The sequence below is a fragment of the Cervus elaphus genome, chromosome 1 (assembly GCF_910594005.1).
Source record: "Cervus elaphus chromosome 1, mCerEla1.1, whole genome shotgun sequence".
Taxonomy (NCBI): Eukaryota; Metazoa; Chordata; class Mammalia; order Artiodactyla; family Cervidae; genus Cervus; species Cervus elaphus.
The window spans coordinates 56,347,193-56,356,772 of NC_057815.1; positions in this window are offsets into that span (position 1 = coordinate 56,347,193).

Sequence of the window (9,580 nt, forward strand, 5' to 3'; positions counted from 1 at the left end):
ATTCAGTAAGCACTTTTTATGTCTGGCTTTTTTTCCCTACTCACTGTAGTGTTTCTGAGATTATTTCTATGATGTTGAGTATATAGGTCTTCCTTCCTCATTGCTAAACAACCATCCATTGACATCCACACAACAATCATCCTTTCATCTGTTAATGGCTCTTTGGGTCATTTCCAGTTTTCCACTATCGTAAATAAAGATAATATGTACACTTGGGTACAAATCTTTGTGTGGATATATGTTTTCATTTCTCTCTAAATAGCTAAGAACGGAAAGACTAGTTTGCATGGAAGTGCATGTGTAACTTTATAAGAAACTGCCTAGTCATTTCTGAAATTGGTTGTATAATTTTACATTCCCACCAGCAATTATGGACATCTTCATCAACAGTTTGAATACTCAGTCTTTTAAGTGTATCTACTGTAGTAGATGTGTAATATGTACACAATGCTCTCCTCTGATGACTTAATAATGTTGAGCATCTTTTCATGTGCTATAATATCTATTTGTAGTATCTGTATATCTATAAAAGTATCTGTTTTGTCTGTCTTATTTCTTTTTGTCATACCATGTGGCTTTTGGGATCTTAGTTCCTCCACCAGGAATTGAACCTGGGCCATGGTCCTATCCACTGGGCTGCCAGGGAATACCCTGTTTTGCTTCTTTTTAAAATTGGGTTGTTGCCTTACTGCTATTGGATTGTAAGATACTCTGGGTACAATTCTTTTGGTCAGATTTCTGTTTTGTGAATCTTTCAGTTTGCATCTTTTCATTTTCTTAATAGGTCTTTCAAAAAGCAATTTTCTATTTTGATAGAGTCCAATGTATCTGTTTCTTTTATAATTGTGCCTTTTGTGTTCAATATAAGAAATCTTTCTTACTTCAAGAATGTAAAGATTTTCTCTTACATTTTCTCCTAGAATTTTTTGTTGTTGTTTTTTAATTTTATTGAAGTATAATTGATTTACAATATTGTGTTAATTTCTGCATAGCTAAGTGATTCAGTTATACATACATGTATATATTCTTTTTCATATTCTTTTCAGTCGTGGTTTATTACAGGATATTGAATATAGTTCCCTGTGCTATAAAGTTGGACCTTGTTGTTTATCCATGCTAAATGTAATAGTTTGCATCTACTAACCCCAAACTCCCAGTCCATCCCTCCTCTTTCCCTCTTCTCCTTGGCAATCCCAAGTCTGTTCTCTATGTCTGTGAGTCTGTTTTGTATGTGCATGCTCAGTTGTGTCCAACTCTTTGCAACCCCAGGGACTGCAGCCCACCATGTTCCTCTGTCCATGGGAATTTCCAGGCAAAAATACTGGAGTGGGTTGCCATTTCCTACTCCATCTCCTAGAAGTTTTATAGTTTTAGCATTCATGTTTTCATTTATGATCCAGTTTGAATTAATCTTTTGTGTGTATAGTGTGAGGTAAGCATATGGATAGCCAGTTAGTACAGCACAGTTTGTTAAAAAGCTTACTCTTTGATCATTGACTCACTTGGCCACTTTGCTGAAAATCAGTTAACCAAATATATGTGTGTAGATTTATGTCTGAGGGCTTCCCTGATAGCTCAGTTGGTAAAGTATCCGCCTGCAATGAAGGAGACCCTAGTTTGATTCCTGGGTTGAGAAGATCCACTGGAGAAGAGATAGGCTACCCATTCCAGTATTCTTGGGCTTCGCTTGTGGCTCAGCTAGTAAAGAATCTGCCTGCAATGCGGGAGACCTGGATTCGATCCCTGGATTGTGAAGATCCCCTGGAGAAGGGAAAGGCTACCCACTCCAGTATTCTGGCCTGGAGAATTCCATGGACTATACAGTCCATGGGGTGGCAAAGAATTGGACACAACTGAGCACCTTTCACTTTCACTTTATGTCTGAACTGTCTATTTTGTTCCATTGATCTGTTTATCTGTCCCTATGCCAATATCACATGTGTATGTGCTAAGTCACTTCAGTCGTGTCAGACTCTCTTCAACCCCCTGGGCTGTAGCCAGCAAGGCTCCTCTGTCCATGGGATTCTACAGGCAAGAACACTGGAGTGGGTTGCCATGCCCTCCTCCAGGGAATGCCAATATCACAGTGTCTTGATACTATAGGTTATTGTGTGCATGCTCAATCACTTCAGTCATGTCAGACTCTTTGCAACCCCATGGACTGTAGGTTACTAGTAAGTCTTAGAGTCAGGTAGTATAAATCCTCCAACTTTTTATTACTCTTTTTCAAAATGTTTAGATTATTCTAGGTTATTTGCATTTCCAGATACATTTCTCCCCCCACCCCCAACTCTTTTAGCCCTAGGTGGTATAAATCCTCTCAACTTTTTTACTCTTTTTCAAATTCTCTTTGTGAGAATTTTTCTTTTGGTCACGCTGGCTCTTCATTGCTGCTTGCAGGCTTTCTTTAGTTGCCACAAACAAGGGCTGCTCCTTATTGCTGTGCACAGGCTTCTCATTGTTCTGGCTTCTCTTGTTGCAGAGCATGGGCTCTAGGTGCATAGGCTTCAGCAGTTTCGGCCCTAGAGCTCTAGAGCTTGGGCTCAGTAGTTGGGGCGCATGGACTTAGTTGCTCCAAGGCAGTGGAATTTTCTTAGACCAGAAATCAAACCCATGTCCCCTGCATTGGCAAGTGGATTCTTATCCACCATACCACCAAAGAAGCCCATTTTGTGAGATTTTAAAAGTTCCCATTTGTTCCTAATTTCCTTAAAGTTTTTAACATGGACATGGTATTGAATTCTGTCAAATATTTTTCTTGAACTGTTAATATCACCATACGGATTTTATTCTTTATTCTGTTAATGTGGTGAATTATACTAATGATTTTCATATGTTGCTTTCTGGGAATAAACTACACTTGGTCATAGTGTATTGCCATTTTTGTATATTGCTGTACTCAATTAGCTAAATTTTTTTGAAGATATGTACATCTATCTCAATGAGGGATGTTGTTCAGTAGTCTTCCTTTCCTAAATGGTTTTACCTGGTTTTGGTATCAGGATAATGCTAGCCTCATAAAATATATTCCTTCCTCTTTTGTTTTCTGAAAGAATTTATGTAGGACTGGTATTATTTCTTCCTTAAATATTTGGTAGAATTCAACAGTGAAACCATCAGATCCTTGGAGTTTTCGTTTTGGAAAGATTTTGAATTATGAATTTAAGTTTTAATAGATATAGGACTATTCAGGTTTTCTACTTTTCTTAAGTCAGTTTTGGCAATTTGTGTCTATCAAGGAATTTGTCTCTCTCATCTAAGTTGTCTAATTTATTGGAATAAGTGGTTTTTAATATTCATGTTATTCATTTAATGTCTCCAGTATCTGTAGTGACATTCCTTCTTTCACTCCTGTTACTAGGAATTTGTATCACAATTTTGCTACTTCTTGCCAGGTTTGGTAAATACTTTTTTTAAAACCTATTTACTTTTGGTTGTACTGGGTCTTCATTGCTGTGCAGGATTTTTCTCTAGTTGTGGCGAGGATTTTTCTCTACTATCTAATTGTGGTGCGCAGGCTTCTCATCTCAGTGGCTTTTCTCATAGAGCACAGGCTGTAGGGTGCCCGGGCTTTGGTAGCTGCGGTACGTAGGCTCAGCAGTTGTGTCTCTAGAGCACAGGCTCAGTAGCCGTGCTGCATGGGCTTGGTTGCTCCACAGCACGTGGGATCTTCCCAGATCAGGGATTGAACCCATGTCTCCTGCATTGGCAGGAGATACCAGGAAAGCCCCAGATCTGGTAATTTTTTATTGGATAATATAGTAAAATATATGTTGCTGACTAAGTGAATTTTTTTGTCTTTCTTTAATGAATGCTTTGTCCTGGTAGGCAATAAGTTATTTGGGGTTCAGTTTGACACCTGCAAGCCTTGCTTACAAGGTTTCTAAGGGTAAATCTAAGTCATCATTATAGGGCTATTTTACAGTAAAACTAAGGTGTGGTTTTTGGGGTTCTATTAATGTCCCAAGTGATCAACAAGGTCTTTGCAGTCTGGCTGATAGGAACAGACTGCAGCATCCCAGGCTTCTCTGCCCTTCACCATCTCCCGAAGTTTGCCCAAATTCATGTCCATTGCATCAGTGATGTCATCCAGTCATCTCACCATCTGATGTCCTCTTCTGCCCTCAATCTTTCCCAGCATCAGGAACTTTTCCAATGAGTCAACTGTTCACATCAGATGACCAAAATACTGGAGCTTCAGATTCAGCATCAGTCCTTCCAACAAGTATTCAGGGTTGATTTCCCTTAAGATTGACTGGTTTGATCTCCTTGCTGTCCCGGGAACTCTCAGGAGTCTTCTCCAGTACCATATTTCAAAGGCATCGAACTATGTAATATTCAACAAAGATTCAGGGGAACTTTAATGTGGGTTTCTTGAGTTCTTTTTCTGCAAAGTCCTCTCCTCTCAGAAACCCTACTCTGCTATCTCAATCACCTTGACCTCTCTAAAGTTCAAATTCTGTCTCTATGACTCAGTAAGACCACAATACTCCTTATGGTAACCCCCTTTCTGCCCTATGGTTCAGACTGTGCCTCCAGACAGAAAACTGGGGAAACTATAGGGCCTACCTCATCTATTTTCTTTCTTTCAAGAATCACAATCCTTCTCCTTGTTTGAAGTCTGAAAGCAGCTGTTTTGTATATTTTGTCCAGTTTCTAGTTATTTACAGCAGGAGGTGTTCACTGTTTCTCCAATGAGATTGAAAACAGAAGACTGTCATTTTTAGCTACTGTGGACAGGTAGAAATACTCTCTTTATCACATAAAGTAATCAGGATAACCATTAGAACCAAAAGAGAAATTGCATATGAAGATTATTATTTTAATTCACAATGGAAAAGTTTCCTTTTACCTGTTCACTCATAATATGGGTGAAAATTGCTACATACTTTTCACAGTCCTTTTATATGCAGATCTAGCCCAAAAAGCAGACTGAAGGGGAGAAAGCAGTCAGAATACATGTGAGGTAGTATTGACCCCAATAACCAGAAAACTCTGACCTGAGGTCAGAATACCTCACTTCCTGGGAAGGAGGTCTGTGATTGGTTATTCGGTGGCCTTCATTTTCTAGGAAGACAGTCTCATTAAGAGTTGATCCAGAAACACTCAGCTTTTAGCTGGCAAAAATTATTCTAGTTAGTCATAGAGCTTCAGTACCATTATAGTTTAGTAGAAGGTGCATTAGCATAAGAGACAAACGGGTTAAATCTTGACCCTATAACTTCCTAGTTTTGACATGACTGAGGAGCTAAGGGGATTTTTTGCTATAAAACAGGAACAATAGCAATTTTATCATTAGATTGTTATAGGTCACATATATCAAACAACTAGTATGAGCCCTGCACACAGAGTAAACAATGTAAGGTAATTTAACCAATAGTTATTTGAACAGATGGGGCTTCCCAGGTGGCCCTAGTGGTAAAGAATTTGCCTGCCAGTGCAGGAGACTCAAGAGTGGCTGTTCATCACCAGCCCAGGTGGGATGCATGAGACAAGTGCTCGAACCTGGTGCACTGGGAAGACCCAGAGGAATCGGGTGGAGAGGGAGGGGGGAGGGGGGATAGGGATGGGGAACACGTGTAAATCTATTGCTGATTCATGTCAATGTATGACAAAACCCACTGAAAAAATAAATAAATAAATTAAAAAAAAAAAAAAAGAGTGGCTGTTCAATCCCTGGGTCAGGAAGATCCCCTGGCGTAGGAAATGACAACCCACTCCAGTATTCTTCCCTGGGAAATTCCATGGACTGAGGAGCCTGTTGGGTTACAAGTCCATGGGGTCGAAAAGAGTGGAACATTACTAAGTGACTTAGTGCGCGCACACATGCGCACTTTGAACAGACTCCTCACTAAAGAAGATATACAGAGGGCAGATAAGTATATGAAAATATGCTCAACATCACATGTCATTGTGCTTAGTCGCTCAGTCATGTTCAACTCGTTGAGACACCACAGACTGTAGCCCACCAGGTTCCTCTGTCCATGGGGATTCTCCAGACAAGAATACTAGAGTGGGTTGCCATGCCTCCTCCAGGGGATCTTCCCAACCCAGGAATCAAACCCAGGTCTCATGCATCGCAGACAGATTCTTTACCGACTGAGCCACCAGGGAAGCCCTCATATGTCATTAGGGAACTGCAAATTAAAATAAGATGCTACTGTATATCTATTGTTGTACATGGCTAAAATCCAAAACACTGACAACAACGAATACTGACAAGAATGTGAAGCTGCAGAAACTCACATTCACTGCGTGGAAATGCAAAATAGTACAGACACTTTGAAAGACAGTTTGGCAGTTTCTTAACAAAACTAAACATACACTTACCATATGATCCAGCAATCGCACTCTTTGGTATTTACACAAATGAGGTGAAAACTTATGTACAAATGAAAATCTGTACATGAATGTTTATTGTAGTTTTATTCAGAATTGCCAAAACTTGGAAGCTACCAAGATGTTTTTCAATAGGTGAATGGATAAACAAACCACAGTAAATCCATACAATGGGATATTGCTCAGCAATGAAAAGAAACAAGCTATCAAACCACAAAAATATAGTGGAAGCTTAGGTGTATATCAGTAAATGAACGAAGCCAATATGAAAAGACCACATACTATATGATTCTAACCATATGACATTCTGGAAAAGGCAAAACTATGAAAAAAGTGAATAGATTAGTGGTTGCCAGAGGCTCAGGGAGAGACAGATGAATAGGTAGAGCACAGGGGACTTTTTGGCAGTGAAACTATTCTATATGATACAGTAATAGTGCATATATGTCAGTATGAGTGGGTGAAGTCGCTCAGTCGTGTCCGACTCTTTGCGACCCCATGGACTGTAGCCCACCAGGCTCCTCCATCCATGAAATTTTCTAGGCTAGAGTACTGGAGTGGGTTGCCATTTCCTTCTCCAGGGGATCTTCCCGACCCAAGGATCGAACCCAGGTCTCCCGCATCATGGGCAGACGCTTTACTGTCTGAGCCACCAGGGAATCCCATATGTCATTATACATTTGTCAAAACCCATAGAATATACAACACAAATAATGAACCTTCATGTAAACTGTGCATGTCAGTAAATATTATAGTATATCAATATCAGTGGATACATGTGTATGTATGGCTGAATCCCTTCGCTGTTCCCCTGAAACTAACATAGCACTGTGTGCTTCGTCACTCAATCATGTCCAACTCTTTGCAACCCCATGGACTGCAGCCCACCAGGCTCCTCTGTCCATGGGGATTCTCTGGCCAAGAATACTAGAGTGGGTTGCCATGCCTTCCTCCAGGGGATCTTCCCAACCCAGGAATCAAACCAAGGTCTCTCGCATTGCAGGCAGGTTCTTTACTATCTGAGCCACCAGGGAAGCCCAGAAATACTGAAGTGGATAGCCTATCCCTTTTCCAGGGGATCTTCCCAACTCAGGAATTGAGTCTGGATCTCCTGCATTGCAGGATTTTTTACCAACTGAGCTACCAGGGAAGCCCAGCATTATTAATCGTCTACACCCCATTTCAGAGGAGCTTCCCTGGTGGTTCAGTAGGTAAAGAATCTGCCTGCAGTGCAGGAGACACAGGAGATGTGGGTTTGATCCCTAGGTTAGGAAGATTCCCTGGAGAAGGAAATAGCAACTCACTCCAGTATTCTTGCCTGAAAAATTCTATGTACAAAGGAGCCTGGTGGGCTACAGTCCAAAGGGTCGCAGAGTCAGACACAACTGAGTGACTGAACACGCATTGTGCTCATGCTCAGTCACTTCTTTCAGGGGATCTTCCTGACCCAGGAATCAAACCCATATCTCCTGTGTCTCCTGCACTGAAGGCAGGTTCTTTACCCACTGAGCCACCTGGGAAGCCCAAACACACACACTGTACCCCAATACAAAATTTAAAAAGTTTTAAAAAATATTTAGTAAAAAATAATAATATATCAATATCAGCTCATCAGCTATAACAAATGTACCCACTAATGCAAGATGTTAAGGACAGGGGAAACTGAGTGGGGAGAAGTGAAGGGGTAAGTGAGAATTCTCTGTACTTGCTGCTCACTTTTTCTGTTATTCTACAACTGCTCTAAAAACTAAAGTCAATTAAAAAATCAATAGTGGCAGAATGATGAAATTATATAAGTAGAGAACAAATTTGTGATTATCAAGGGTTAGAGATGGTGGTGGACAAGAAAGAAAAGAAGTAATGTGACTTTAAAAGGGAAAACACTAAGGGATATGTGATTATGGAATAGCTCCATATCTTTTTTTTTTTTTCTGGCTGCAGTGCATGTGGGATCTTAGTTCCCTGACCAGGAATTGAACACATGCCCCCTGCAGTGGAAGTCCAGCATCTTTTTTTTTTTTTTTTTTCATTTATTTTTATTAGTTGGAGGCTAATTACCTTACAATATTGTAGTGGTTTTTGTCATACATTGACATGAATCAGCCATGGATTTACATGTATGCCCCATCCCAATCCCCCCTCCCACCTCCCTCTCTACCCGATCCCTCTGGGTCATCCCAGTGCACCAGGCCCGAGCACTTGTCTCATGCACCCAACCTGGTGATCTGTTTCACCATAGATAATATACATGTTTCGATGCTGTTCTCTCGAAACATCTCACCCTCGCCTTCTCCCACAGAGTCCAGAAGTCTGTTCTGTACATCTGTGTCTCTTTTTCTGTTTTGCATATAGGGTTATCATTACCATCTTTCTAAATTCCATATATATGTGTTAGTATACTGTAATGGTCTTTATCTTTCTGGCTTACTTCACTCTGTATAATGGGCTCCAGTTTCATCCATCTCATTAGAACTGATTCAAATGAATCCTTTTTAATGGCTGAGTAATATCCCATGGTGTATATGTACCACAGCTTCCTTATCCATTCGTCTGCTGATGGGCATCTAGGTTGCTTCCATGTCCTGGCTATTATAGACAGTGCTGTGATGAACATTGGGGTGCATGTGTCTCTTTCAGATCTGGTTTCCTCGGTGTGTATGCCCAGCAGTGGGATTGCTGGGTCATGTGGCAGTTCTATTTCCAGTTTTTTAAGAAATCTCCACACTGTTCTCCATAGTGGCTGTACTAGTTTGCATTCCCACCAACAGTGTAAGAGGGTTCCCTTTTCTCCACACCCTCTCCAGCATTTATTGCTTGTAGACTTTTGGATAGCAGCCATCCTGACTGGCGTGTAATGGTACCTCATTGTGATTTTGATTTGCATTTCTCTGATGATGAGTGATGTTGAGCATCTTTTCATGTGTTTGTTAGCCATCTGTATGTCTTCTTTGGAGAAATGTCTGTTTAGTTCTTTGGCCCATTTTTTGATTGGGTCATTTATTTTTCTGGAATTGAGCTTCAGGAGTTGCTTGTATATTTTTGAGATTAATCCTTTGTCTGTTGCTTCATTTGCTATTATTTTCTCCCAATCTGAAGGCTGTCTTTTCACCTTACTTATAGTTTCCTTTGTTGTGCAAAAGCTTTTAAGTTTCATTAGGTCCCATTTGTTTATTTTTGCTTTTATTTCCAATATTCTGGGAAGTGGGTCATAGAGAATCCTGCTGTGAGTTATGTCAGAGAG